This window comes from Bombus terrestris, chromosome 1 (assembly GCF_910591885.1).
Source record: "Bombus terrestris chromosome 1, iyBomTerr1.2, whole genome shotgun sequence".
In the NCBI taxonomy this organism is placed as follows: domain Eukaryota; kingdom Metazoa; phylum Arthropoda; class Insecta; order Hymenoptera; family Apidae; genus Bombus; species Bombus terrestris.
The window spans coordinates 10542996-10557761 of record NC_063269.1 but is presented as its reverse complement, the minus strand read 5'-3'; the positions used below and the strand labels follow the sequence as shown (position 1 = coordinate 10557761).

The 14766-nt window shown below is 38.9% G+C and overlaps 1 protein-coding gene across 2 annotated transcripts in view; it reads right to left on the bottom strand.

Moving 5' to 3' along the window:
* The window catches only part of LOC100649366 (plexin-A4), a 421249-nt gene that overhangs the window by 353766 nt on the left and 52717 nt on the right, over positions 1 to 14766 (bottom strand). Inside the window, exon 1 of one of the 2 annotated variants that reach the window (XM_003393269.4) lies at positions 3045 to 3352. The exons of the other annotated variant lie outside the window; for it this stretch is intronic. The gene's annotated coding sequence lies outside the window, so the exon portion shown is untranslated. Of the gene's footprint in view, positions 1 to 3044; positions 3353 to 14766 lie in introns of those variants that run through there. 2 annotated transcript variants of the gene reach the window in all.

Genomic DNA, 14766 nt, shown 5'->3' with positions numbered 1-14766 from the left:
ATTCGTTGTAACTTTACGTCGTGACAATGAATCCGATAGCTTTCACGACAAAGTTTCGATTATCGAGGCAAACAGGCTGATATTTCTCCATTTACAAACGCTGCCGGCGCTGGTCGACATCATATCGTTCAACGTTCTGTATTGTTGGCGATCGCTTACTCGTCACTTGCAATTGAAAATTTATATACACCTACACGTACACAGTATCAGCGGACACGGTTACTAGGGACACGCGTTATGCCACGATTGTGCCTGGAAATTGATTAGCCCATTCATACTTTCGGCTCACCCTGCCAACCATTCATAGTTGCTACGTGCCTCTTCGCTTAGTACCAACCGCTACGATGAATTTTCTCTCGACGTGTACCACGTACACTACGAACTATAAGTTTACGGTTGCTAAGTATTGAGTTCGCGTAAAAAGAATATTGTACGAGGTTAATGGCGAATTAATGGGGAAAATTTGAAGCGTAAAAGGAAACTTCTAAAGAAAGAAAAATAACTAACGAAATGTATTATGCGTGTGGTTTTATTGAAAAGATTAAGCGATGGTATATATCGAAAATGTATGATCAACGACGCAAATAATACTGTACTTTGCTCCAGCTGACTCATGCAGTTTATTTTAAGAAACATTTTATCACCTGACGTATTAGCAACGATTCAGTCAACAGTTATTCATGAGTCTCTCAACTACCAATGGCAATGTGTCAAATATAACAAAGCGACAATTCTTTTGTTGCTTAGAGGCACATCGAGAAACATTTTTTCCTTGTAACCAAGAAAAATTTTGCCCGATATAACTATGATACGGTATCGTAAGACAGATAACGACACGACGTACGCCAATGACAAATCATATTTAGATATCTTTGAAAATAGTTTCGGAAATTTGAAATTGAAAATGAAATTTTTCTATCAGTACCTTCGGATTCAAATTCATCGTTTCGTATTCAGATTTAGACGTTCAAATTCAAATTCGTATTTCCATATTTAGATTCAGATGTTTAAATTCAAATTGAAACTTCCCTAACGAAAATTCAGTTCTCTATAATCAAATTTTAAAGTTTCAAACGTGGCATCAAATTTTTAATATCTGGTTCAAATTTAAGGTCAAATTTTCAAACGCAAACTCGAATCTTCAACTTTACCTACAAATTTAATAATCGAGATTCGAGCTTGCAAATCTAAATTCAAACTTCCAACTAGAATTCTCGTATTTTACATTATTAACCGCTGTTTCGCGTGACCAAAGCTATCTTCTTACACGCACTTCTTAAAGGTTGCGAGTTCTTTAATTGAACGATGTGAAACAGGTCAGCCAATGGTTAACCCGGTGACACTGTTTTTGAATTAGTTTTATATCAATTCGGATATTTACGGGACTATATCACGGCTATTATCTCCAATTAATCTCCTTTCTTTCAGTATCATGAGATCTGTTAGTTTTCAATTTGCACGCGCCTGAAATACACCAGCGTAAGTATGATAGATGCGTGAAGGTAACTACGAATATTTATGCTAATTTCTTAAGCTCCTTGATAGACGGGTTCACGGGGGAACACGGATAAACCGTCTGAAACCGTGACAGAAGAGAAACAGCGAACACATCGATCGTTGTCCACGGATTATCGTCGTAATTCTCGCATACAAACGATTCCGTCTCGTAGTTTCACCCGCAATCACAAACTCGAAAACTGCTCTTTCATAACGCCGAATATTCAACTTATATCTGCGCTAATTATGAATTTACTTTTCCAAACGCGAGTATTATTATCATTATGCTGAATTTTTTTTATCGATGATATTAAAAACCTTCCGTATATTTTTTTAACAGAATTTTTGCTTCCAATTAGAAGACACTTTGTAAAGTTAAATTATAATAATTTTCTAGAAGCACCTATCTAATTGAAAAACAAATCCACAAGCGTTTCATTGAAAAATAACGAAATAAGAAAATTTCGGAATAAATGAAAAAAAGTTCATTAATAATACGTACTAGTAATCTTTTACAAATTGGTTAATATGCAAGTGTTAAAAACGTTTCGAGTAATGTAATTGGCAGTCGGTATAATTCATGGATAAGACATAATTAATATTATCATAACAGATAACGAAATTCGTAGAACGTAGCTAGACATACACTTATCATTTTCTCAGAATTATCTCTCACTGAATTCTTGATCGAGTAAAAAATAAATTAAATCGGAAACTTACGTCATACACTTGTTAGAAACTAACAAATGACGAACGAAAAATGTCATCAGATATTTCACCAAAGTTTAAGATACAATAATAAATAATTGTGTATTTTGTGATTACTCAAAGTAAATAATCTCTGCAATCGACGTTTGAAATCAGGAAAAAAAGTGGTACACCTTTAAATCTAAAGATACAATGGAAGTCACTCACACTTGAAGAAATAGACTAGCATGGAATTATGGAAAGTGTCGCGCACGGTGATAATTTTCGATTAGCCGCGCGAAATCAAAGGGCGAAAATTTCAAGGCGTGGTGAACGAACGAGAAACACACTCGTGCACAATGATAAACGCTCAAACATTCCTGCCAAGGCAAACGGAAGCGCCACATCGCGACAAGGATAAACGCGCAATAAGAAGGTCACGTGAGGCCTCGGCCATTCAAAAACCGAACGAATAAAAATTCAACCTTTCAATGACTATCGGCGATATTACTGCGATCCATCGCAGCAACTTTCCAACGTTTCTCCCCTCGCAAGCTATAAAATAACTCACGCGTGCAATCGAAAGTATGTAATTTCGTATAGCACCGTTTTTAAATCGTTGAGGGTAACGTATCGTTGCATGGCTCGTTTACGCCACCCGACGTTATAAAGAACGAGCCTATCAGACGCTCGAATAATCAGCACGAACGAAAACGAGCCACCACAAGAAAGAAGATTTCGACGAGAAATCCTAGCAAATATACAAAGAATAGGGAATTACGTATATTCGCGAAGTATACAAAAAAAGCTCACCCTCCCACTCAGTTTTTATCCCCAACGAAATTGAGGTTATGTTTTACCTGTCACGCGTTCTTGTTCTCCTCGGTGGGTTTCGTCTTACTCCGTGCAACCTCGACGGCCTTTTCGGCGACACACTTAAACATTATCTTTTCCACCACTATCCGGTTTATATCTCTCCGTTGGTCGACGCACTAGCACTAGTTTGACACACTGATTCCTTAAGTCACAAAATCGTATCGAACAGCTCTCCACTCATGTGATCACAGAAGGGCACACGCGCACGCGTCCTCCCTCATGGAGCGACGATCATTCGGCGAACTGACCCAGACTGTGATTCAGCGCGCTGGAGAGAGTCGTTCGGTCGTTCCCCGGCAGCGTAAAAGCGCGAACTCGGACGGAGAAGGACGAACGAAGTCGAACCAGCGCGGACGTGCACGAACGCGTCCGATCAAGCATGCGCCGCCGGCCTAATGCTTATCCGACACCACGCTGCTTTCGTGGTTCGAGGGGTGTCGCGTGACCACGAAGTCGCGAAACACTATACTGTCTGGCACGAAGGCTATTGCCGTTATCTTTTTTCTTTCGTTCTTGATCGTGAGATTTACCATAGGCCATAAGCTGTAGAGCACTGAAAAAACGAGAGCGCGAATTGTCGTCTCCCTTCACTCTCGATCTTTCACGGAACTCTGATTCTTTTTTCTATCGTGAATAGCAATGAACCTGATAGAAGCGAAAAATATTTCTGTAGGCCGCCAATACGGCCTAAGTACTGTTGTCTCGGTACTTATATGTATTGTATTCTGTTTACTCGATATACACCGTTGGTATTGATTAATCTATATGAAACTGCTACCAAAATCTTTAAATTTAAGAAAACATTCTTATTTTTTGGGAAATGACGACACATTATCGTACTCATAAATTTTCAGTTCGTCTTGTATTTATACTGTTTCTTATAATGTTTCGACCAAGCAGTATTTGTAACAATATCCTTGAGAAGTTTCACGAAAACAATTCGAATTAAAAAACAAGCCGAGCAAAAGAAACTCATATATAAGCAAAAAACAGCAATGTAAAAATATATTAGCTTACTTTATCATATTTCATCTTACTCGCCCACCAAAGGTATACCTACATATGTCACACAACATATTGTCCTTTTTTCACGTTTGGTCAACAAAAGCTACTTAAAAAAGGTAAAGAAACTAAATATTTCCGTAACAATGCTGTGTAACAGAACGGTAGCTACGTAGCGTAACGAAGTTTCACCGAAAGCGAGAACATGTAACCTTACATACGTGTTCTTCCTAATAGACACACCGATGCCCGTTCTCACGTATTTTTCTGTCCCCGTGTCGAGAGAGAAAGCTCTCGCGACCAGATTCCGATGGAATGCATACCGTAGGCAGTAATCCGCCCGCGCTCACCTCGTTCACGAGTCTCGTTTCAACTCGCGACGAGGAGGATACGGGTAAACGCGCGTGCCAGAGAATCGCGAACCGATACATCCTGATCTAGCAAGCCTGATCGAACGCAACTGGCGTATACTATAAGTACATATGCCGGGTACACCCGGTTTATGCCCGTCGTTGTCGAGTTCGTCGTTCCAGGCCGCAAAAGCTGCTCTCCTTTGTAGATCGAGGTGTTACGCGATACGAATGTGTAACACGATACATCCTTCAACACGAAGAAGCGTATACTGGAGTACACAGGCCCAGCCTGGACATCGAGGAACTTTGTCGAGTCGCTCGCGCGTGAAGCGAAGGAATATCGCTTTTCGTCGAGCTTTCCTTCCTCCGGTTGTCTCTCTTCTCCTCCTTCGTCTTTCGTCGATGTCAAGCTTTTACTGCTAACCTGCCACACTCGATTTGCTTTCGGAAAGATCCCTTCAATATGCAACACCACGACTCGATACTGCCTACTTTACATATCAGTACCATTAATTATAGATTATAGGAATACCGTCGAATTATCTCGGTAATTGACCGAGTAAAATTAATTGCGCTTATTGGCCACGCGAACGAACCATTCTCGGAAATTACGAGATGCATACACGGTCGGTTAGTAATTTTGTTTATCTTTCGCTGGTTATTTATGATACAAAAATTTGGAATTACTTTCTCTTAACTTTCTTATGGATTCAAAATTAATAGGTCTCCTAGATATCTTGGACATTGCTATGTTTCCAACTTTTTATTCTTATTATTAAAATATGCCGCAAGTGTCTCTATAGTTTGATTCAAAGTGTCGAATATTCTACCTTGTTAGAAAGTTTTATAAGGATAAATAAAAATGATAACATTTTTTCATTTAAATTATTTAATAGGTAGTAATTCTTTCCTAAATTGCAACTTTGAAATTGATTATTCCCAAATACATATACATATGTATTTTTATGCATGCTAAAACGAACTGGTACTGTCTCAAAATTTCAGAATCAATTGTAGTTCGTTCTAACATTACTCGCTGTATAACCATTATTATATACCGACGGAATTCCAACATCGATCAGAACATCGCGGTATATGTATCCTGCAAGTTTCCCTTTCGTTTATCGGTCACGCATTTCCTTTTTAATGACACGCAGACTGATAGCGCAGACGCGATCGCGTCGCTGCCATACAGCGACGAACATATTCCAAGAGTACCATTATCGTAATATCCGTTTCGGTCGTCGCATTTGATAAGATAGGATAGGAGTGTATAACGCCGCCTACATCAGCCGGATGAATGAAACCTGGACCTCTCATCCTATCCCCCACCTCTCTCTCTCTCTCTCTCTCTCTCTCTCTTTCCACGTTTCTCTCGCATTTGATTTATTTTTGGCACCGTAAAACTTTCATCCGATAATTTATCAAGGAAAACTATGGAAGTTCAAAGTACAATATTCGCATCGTGAAAGCACGCATTACTCAAAACAATTAGGGATTTACAACGAACCGAGACACGAGGCAAACATTAAGAAGTTCTGTAATGGAGTAATATATCACCAACTTTCACATCGATACAGAAATTTCTGGACTATTTTCTAAAATAAGTTGTCGAGCTTCATCGTTTTGACAAAGTATAACGATGGTTAACAGTGTCGATACAGTTAACGATAATCGATAAAACGATAGTGAAGACTAATACCCAATTATCCTCGAATAATATTGTATTGTATTTTAACGAGTTGACGATGACAAATATAATTTATTTCTCGTAAAACCGATGTCAAATCTTAGCACGATATCGCGCATTATTCGCAAGCGAAAGAAGAATCGAATAATCTCGGGAGGAGCGTGATTAGTTTTTTTTGAAGGTCATACGAAGGTCAAATACCGCGGCATAATTTTTACCAAACACATCAGTGGATACAGCTCGTTATTTCCCGTAAGAAACTATGGAGCTATTTGTATAGGAGAAGCATTAATTTTACCAATTAAAGCGGCTGGAAACCAAATGACTCGATTAATGAAAACGACGGTAAAAACGCAAAGGGGCATTTCAAGTCGACTAAATAATAGCTTCTCCGTGATAAACAGATTTCACGTTACCTGAGCGAGCTCGCCTGAATTCCAGTAACTTGATGAATCCAAATATGGTTCAACACATTCTTCTCTATACTTTCCTATATAAATTCGTTCGAATAAAGCGGACGCGGAAGAAGATCAAATTGTCAGAAAAATTCATTACACGCAACCATGTATATTTCCCATGATTGAATATTCCAATGTAACTTTCTCGTTCGAATTTCACATTCCACAAAACGTTCGCCTTTGCATCTTTTACCGTGGACAACTTGTCTAATTTACCTATTCCCCTGGTAATGAGACACTGTGCGAAATTCATTTGGAAATTGGAATGGAAGGTCGCGTGTAATTGCATAAGAGAGATGAAAAAGCTGGTCGAAGAATGAATCGGCAAGGCACCACGACCAAACGTGCAAAAATTTCACTCCCCCAGTCAACAGTGGCGCGCCAAAAAGGCTCGTTTAAAGTGTCCAAGGAGCTTTATGCACGTTTCGCGTGAGTTTACCTGTACAACGGATCAAAGAGAGCTGGCTGGAAGAGCGGAGGTTGCCCAGCGAAAGAGAAAGGAGCGTGAAAGAGAGAAAGATAGAGGAGAGAGAGAAAGAGAGAGAGTGAAAGAGAGAGAGATGCAAGCGACTACAGGATAGGTAAGAGAGATACGGTCGTTGGCCGGTTCAGGCAAGGCTGCTGGCAAGGAGAACCAGGGCTGTAGTTGCAAATAAAACAGACGGGTGCATTCTCCATCGACACCGGTGTGTAATAACGGAGTAGCTTCGATAAAATATACGCGAGTACTTTCGTTGTTTTCCGAAGTAGCCGGGGGAACCGGTTCCAGAATAAAAAGGCTCGTTTGGTTACCGTTAAAAATCCTCTTACTCGAGAGCACCACAGAGAGCAACAAGAACGTGATAACAATAGGGACACGTTGCATTAGGTTTCGTTTAATTCTGGCATGTATTATTAAATGGTATTAGGACACTTAGTTCGCGAGTCACGCAGGAGATAAACTCAGCAACCTCGTCGTGTTTAATGAACGTGATTGGTGAACTGGTCGTTTGATTGGTGAAAAATTAAATCGTTCATGCATTTCCATGGTAAAAAAAAATTAAAACGAGTAATGGTAGAAGGGGCAGATTGCATTAGGTTTCGCTTAATTCTTATACGTGTATCGTTAATCGTATGTATTAGAACAATTATTACTTTGTGAATCGAAACGAAAAATTGAACAATCACGCACATTGCCATAAAAATGAATAAATCTCGATTCGTGATCTATGATTTGTTTATTGGAATACTTTAACAAATTATATTTTATTTGGTATTTTACGTTGTACATTAACTGCACGTAGAAACAGTTCACTAGGATAGCGGAATTGCAATCTGATTTCTTCGAAGAATTTTCATTCTACAGAACACGTAGTAGTTACAAACTCTTAGCGTTCATCTCTCAATGACGCGATTATTGGAATAAAATAACGAGAAAATGAAAACAGTGGAAAGCATCTAATTTGTATGAAACGGCGTATTTTGTCCAGACACGGTAAGCGTTCTAATACGTACGCGACGTATAGTTAGGGGCGAGATAAAAAAAGGTTTCGCACGGTGGTAATAACGTTGAATTTATTAAGAGACGGATCATAGAAGCGCGATGATAATACTCGTCGTTTAGCTATCTAAATTATCACCATGGGCAACGAATAAGATGAAACTCATGATCGAGGCAAGTCGACGATATACACGGGTTCGAGAGGTTGGTTCGTAGATGAGGATACGAAATTAGAGCGCGTTCAAGTAAAAATAAGAAAGAAAAAATATAGTGGCGCGTATAACGATGATGCAAACTATTCCACGCTTTCACAACAAGCGCTCCTTAACATTAATCATAGCCGCCGTTCTTAACTAGATCGAATCGATTTATTATCGATGTCTCAAGGTATTCTTCGAGATCTATTCATTGCATGTAAGTTCAATGGTATTCGTAACTTTCCATTCTGCCAAATGATATAAATTTCGCATTTTGCCTCGAACGAAATAAGAACGGAAATTTCCATAAAAAGTCGTGTAATTATTTAACCTGTTGATCGAGTTATAGCTTAACCAGAGAATTTTATAATCGAGAGATTAAAAAGCGATTTAAACAAATAAATTTCAGTTAAATCAGTCTTAACCTTTGCAAATATTCATTAATACGAGAAAATATCCAAACGCTCGTGGAGACGTTTTACGAGTACTATATTGTATATTCTATGTGTTATATGACACACTTTGAAATTTCATTAGCACTTTAATGAGTCTCGACTATCATGATTATATCGGTGAAGTTTGAAGCAAATTTAATAACATACATGGAAGCTGCAAGATATTTAGTGCGAGTATATATTCCACAGAGGGCATAGAGAAGATATTTAAACAGTCAATTATCCGCTATATTAATAAGCCTTCACGTTCAGTTGGATCCTCTTTAAAACATTTATTCCATTCGTGTTTTCTGCCAATTTTGTACTAAATATATATCTGCAATAACATCTATATAAATTTTTAGATTGACTTTAAATTTTATTTCCATCTTCAGTCTTACGTTTTATACGTATAATTAAGGTAGCCGCGTATAATTAAGACAGCGCTAATGACATTTCAAAATGTTTTATGTAACACGGTAAACATATACAAAGATTCATTCTATGATAAATGTTCAAGCGTGTCGAAAGAAAAATAAAACGCTGGCATCGACTAAACGATCAAGGCTTCCAAACTTTCGAAACTTTTAAGACGTATCGAAATTTTAAAGACTCAAGACTGGAGATATTCTTAGGAAAACTTCGGATCGCTTCCAAGTTGACATTGAAACGCACGTCGCTAGCGATAAGTTCAGCCAGCTACCAGGCCAAGAATTCGAGCTTAGCAATTCCGTTTGGGATTTGAGAAGAGGCATCTTCGCTCCGTACACCCCGTGTCAAGGTGCAACGACATTATCCTTTTGTCCTTGAAGTTTCTTTGTACCGATACTCTCTCCAGTACTCTCGGGTACTTGCGTACCAAGAATCGATCAGAATATCCCGCGTTTCAGAATTATATAGCGAAACGGTAATAGCGAATTGTTCTCGGGGCTGTGATATGTTTCGTTATGCGACTATCGGGACAAAATTGTTCCTTACGCTGACAAGTTATTGTTCGCGTAGTTTAGCGTAGCGTCTCCCTTTTACGTAAGATCGAACTTATTATCGGAGCTACAGGAGCTACAAAAAGTATTCGCACGCCGCTGTGCTTGTTTAAATATCTACGTGATACGTTAAAGAGGATATTAGGTTTAAGGATATTAAGTTTCGTATCAACCAATAGTACTTTTATGCGACTACGGAAACTTGTTTCTATGAAAATTCTACAAAGATTGAGTCACTGTATATCGTGCTCTTGCAAGGAATCAACTTACGGAAGTACGTCGTTTTCGGACACTTTCGCGAGAACTGAACATCAATTGCCTATTTATATAGCGAAAAGAAGAAATTAATAAAACGTGGAGTTGATCGGTTCAACTCATATAACAAACTTGATTGTTCTGTCCAAGGTGGAACGTTGAATCGTAAGATATTCGTAGTTCAGGTATGTCCGGAATATCTTGCTATTACACAGGTTCGAAGCGATTCCAAGTGTTAAGATTGTATCGCTAAGCGCGGTGGAAATAAAACGCGTTGCGTACAAAGTGGCACGATGTGAAGAGGAAAAACGAAGAGGGGGTTGAAACGACGTCGATGAGCAAGGAATGAAAGCCGAGTGGTGGGAGGAAAATAAATCGATAAACGCCTCCTATGCGCGCCCGCAGCACGGCGGCTCAATTAATGGAATAATAATGTAGACTAGGCGAGCCGGAGAGAAGGAGTTCCGTTACAAGATATCGGCTGGAATTTAGCAAACAACAATTATCTCCGTTCACTCGTCCGTAACTTTCTCGTTGTCGCGGCGTTGTCTCCTACCTCCGGTAACTAATTCTCATATCACAGATGGTACACCGGTTAAAACTTGGTCCGGAGGCCCGCTGCTACCGGACGAAGTTCATTCGGGCTTGACTTTCGACGATAGCACCAACAGCAACAGCAGAGAGAGGCATTCTGAAACTTAGACAAACGGTGACCGACCCAGAAGTGAACTAGTTGAGTCAACTGACCTAGAAACATCGAGAAACACAAGGGCGGTCGAAATAACTCGAACAGCGGCGGCTAGCCCAGGCTTCGCAGTCGCTCGTACCGGGGCTTTTGTCCATCAAGAGATGGAATTCAGTTAGCAAGATTGCTCCATGCTGACCGTTCGATTTCCTCTGCCGGAAATTGAGAAGAATTTCGAGCCGATAACGAGGTCGAGCGCGATGTTCTCCAGCTCGACCAGTTCTCCACCTACTCTCCCGCTACGAAGCACACGTACAGCAATCCTAAGAATTGATATCTTTCGTTCAGAGATTACCAAAGACACGGGTTCCTACTTATTAAGAAGGCATCGAGCTCGAAATCGCGCTCAATTATGCGACCAGCTGTGAAACACGGTTTAGAGAAAAACGAATCATTGGATAATGAAAGAAGTTCGTGAAACGCGGGGAAGAAAAAGATAGAGAGGAAGAGAGAGAAAAAAAGATAAAAGAAGCTTGGGTAGATTCCTCGGTTTAAAAAGGTATCGTCTGGAAAGTTCAATAACTAATCCGATAATTTCGATCAACGACATGCCTATCTAACCTAACCCGAATCACGGCCAGGAGAAAGGAAAAAATAAAAACATGGCTATCCTCATGGTCATCGAACAACAACGAGCAATGATTTTAAAAAGACGAATTCATCCATGCATGGCGAAAGATGCTAGAAAGTCAAGGGGCGCGCATCTGTTCGGTATTGGTCCGAGGCTAAATTAAAAATAATTACTGTACGCCGTTTCAACCAAGCGATAACAACTCGATTACGATCCCAGGAACGATGCCGGGATTCAACCGGCGGACCTTTGCATCACGAATTTCCATTATCGAAATCTTTAATCTGAATCCGTGCTCGCTCGCACTTTCTCGCCCTTTTACGTCCCTTCTCTCCCCCCCCCCTCTCTCTCTCTTTTTCTGTTTCTCTATCCAACGTGGTTGATTTCATCTTTACACCCTTCGAGCATTCCGCTCCTCCGATTTAACCCCTGATAAATTTGCCTTGTTATAAACTCGCTCGCCTCGTCAGGGGAAAATAAAAATTTCGACGTAAAAGAAGCGGAAGAGCAGAAAGTAATCCCCCCGATTTCAACGCTCGGAACAATGACGCGGGCGCGTGCACGCGCGTTCCTCTCGTCGTCGAACGCGATTTATAAAATATCCGCGTCAATTCCGTCTGCGTAAGGGATGAAAAAGGAAAAGGAGATCCTTTGTGCAAATTTAACTCTTCATCGAACGTTACGTTACCTCATAAAATCCGGTAAATATTCACCTGGCCGACTTTACAATTATCGTGTCGGCTAAAGCTGCCGCGCTACCAGATCACCTCCATTTCGATAACAAATATTTAAAGATGGAATGTAGGATAGGAGATCCTATTCTCGTAGCGATACTTTACGCGCAGATTAACTAAAGCTTCGCGTTGATTTCGTTCGCTGAATCTCGAACCTAGTGAAAGTCGGGGGCGTAAATATTTGAGGAAAGAAACGGCAAAAGGAATCGTTGTTTTCAAAGATTCATGCAAACCAATGTTGTTTGCAAACACCAGCAAACCAGAATGTTTTAATCGTAAAGTTAATCGTTAGTCTGAACGTTTACAAAGATTTGCAACAATTTAACAATAATCTCGGAACATTTCAAATAAAGATTGTCGTAGAAATTTTGACAAATTACCTTTTAAATATATCGCATAATACAATATTGGGTTGGCAGCCAAGTGATTGCGGATTTTGTCATTGCCACCTAAAGACAAAATCTGCAATCGCTTAGTTACCAATCCCATAAAACACACGAAACGTAGCGTTATATTCGAAGTCCCTGGAACGCAAAACGCCTGTGTTTACACAGTAAGACTAATCTACATTTTTAAACAAGAAATACTGTTACCTTTCCGTTCTACAAACAGATAAGAAAAACACTCGAATCGTTTTAACTTTCAGATAGAGATTTGAATCGATTAAATAGGGGAATAGAACTAAACGAGACCTCGGAGAAATCGGATGCTGCGTTACATTCTGATCGACGATACCGTGAAACTTGGCCTGTAGAAACACCGATGCGACACGCTTGACAAAAACTTCCCTGGCGAAAGAGAAACAAGGACTTGTACCACCTTCACGACGTACACAATGGTTGGAATCGCGGCAATTCCGCCTCTGCCTCCGTTTCTACGACGTTCTTTTTGCGTGTTTATACTCGAAACACCTCTCATCCGAAGCAAACTGTTACGATTTCGAAATTCGTAATTTTCCGCGCACCAGCCTGCAGGCCCACATTTTCTTAACGACGGTAATGAAGCCACGGTGTTCTGTCGCCGCCTTCGACCGCCGTTTCTCTGTTGCAATTTCCCCTTCGGCCGCGCTAAAATCGTAGCGAACAGCCTCTTCCCTGTAACGAGCCTCGGCCTTACGAAAACTTCCGTCAGCGTGTCATCTTCCAGCCACGATCAATTACGATTTCTTCTTTTTAGGGCGGGTAGTTTTGAGAAACTAATTCGAAATTTTCTAATTGAGTCGAGGGTTTATGCTGGATGGAGATCAGTAAGGGAATACGTTTCGTAAAAGTTTGTGCAATAATTATAACCGAGTTTCCTTTAGCTCGGAGAACTTAACGTGAACATACGCATGTATGTAAAATGGACTGTGATATATATGTGTAATAGTCTATATAACTTATATAAATCTATTCTCATTAAATACGTCGTTATTATATTTCAGGATCACCGTATATATTTTATTTCTAGTACAACTTCGAATTATCTTTACATATATTTTATTATCATTATTAAACTTGGTATAATTCATGACTAATGGACTTCGACACGTGTAATTAAGTCTGTTCTTGCTAAATACCTTCTTACTACATTCCAGGATCACCGTATATATTTCACTCCCTGTTTATATTATCTTTTTATCGTTATTATTATAACTGATATAATTAATATTAAATAATGCATATATCGTGCATGTATTATAGTCATTAATAATTATAAGTCAAATCTGGCTTTAAAGAAATAAATAATACATATGATTATATTCTTAATAAAAATAATATGTATATATATATTAGTATATGTAAAATAGAATAAATCGAGCAGTCTGATTCTAACAAAATTCCATGCAAAATGTATCTTACGTCGGACTATTATTGGGTCATAGAGATCTAATCACAGTTCAAGTATTAATGGAATAAATATAATTGTTTTTAGATTATATCCTTAACAAAAATAATATGTATGTATATATTAGTATATGTAAAACAGAATAGATCGAGCAGTCTGATTCTAACAAAATTCCACGCAAAATGTACCTTATGTCGGATTATTATTGGGTCATAGAAATCTAACCACAGGTCAAGTATTAATGGAATAAATATAGTTGTTTTAGATATAATATTTCGAAAAATGAGAAGTGACAACCACGTTTGACTCGAACAGAAAAAGATCTGGAAAGTAGATGCTTCTTTTCTGACTTGCTACATACATGTAGCATATTCCTTTCTTTAAAGGTGTAAAAGTTCGTGTTAGAATAGAAGTTCTCACGACATGTGACACTAACCGAACGGGTCACTTTGACGTATCTGTTCGTGATTTTATGATACTATTTAAGGTGCGGAGAATTTCCTGTCGCACGTTTTAATGTAGTAGCTCACGTAAATGTAATATTGTGGTTAAAACACGCAGAAAGTATTATGTTCTCTACGTTGCGTTTTACGTTGTATTCGCTCGTATAAATCATCTCTATGATAATGTCAATATATGCTGCAATAAAATTGATTTACTTTTTAGGTCGACTGAAATATCCAGCCATTATTATTTGCAACCACATCTTTATAAGTAGCTGCATTATGGTCGTTGTCTCTGTATCATTACTTCGCTATTACGACACTTTAATGTATATTACAAAATCGTTTGTCACAGGTAACAGATATATTACATTTTTTTAAGCGATTTAGCTTCGAATATTAAAATGGAAGCTTCCCCTTTGCATAATCAACGCGACATCTAAATTTATTAATTTTTTATACGCAAACTAACTAACAACACGAGCGAGGTTTTACACGTGAATTTATTCGAAATGAAATTTCATTTCTATTTAA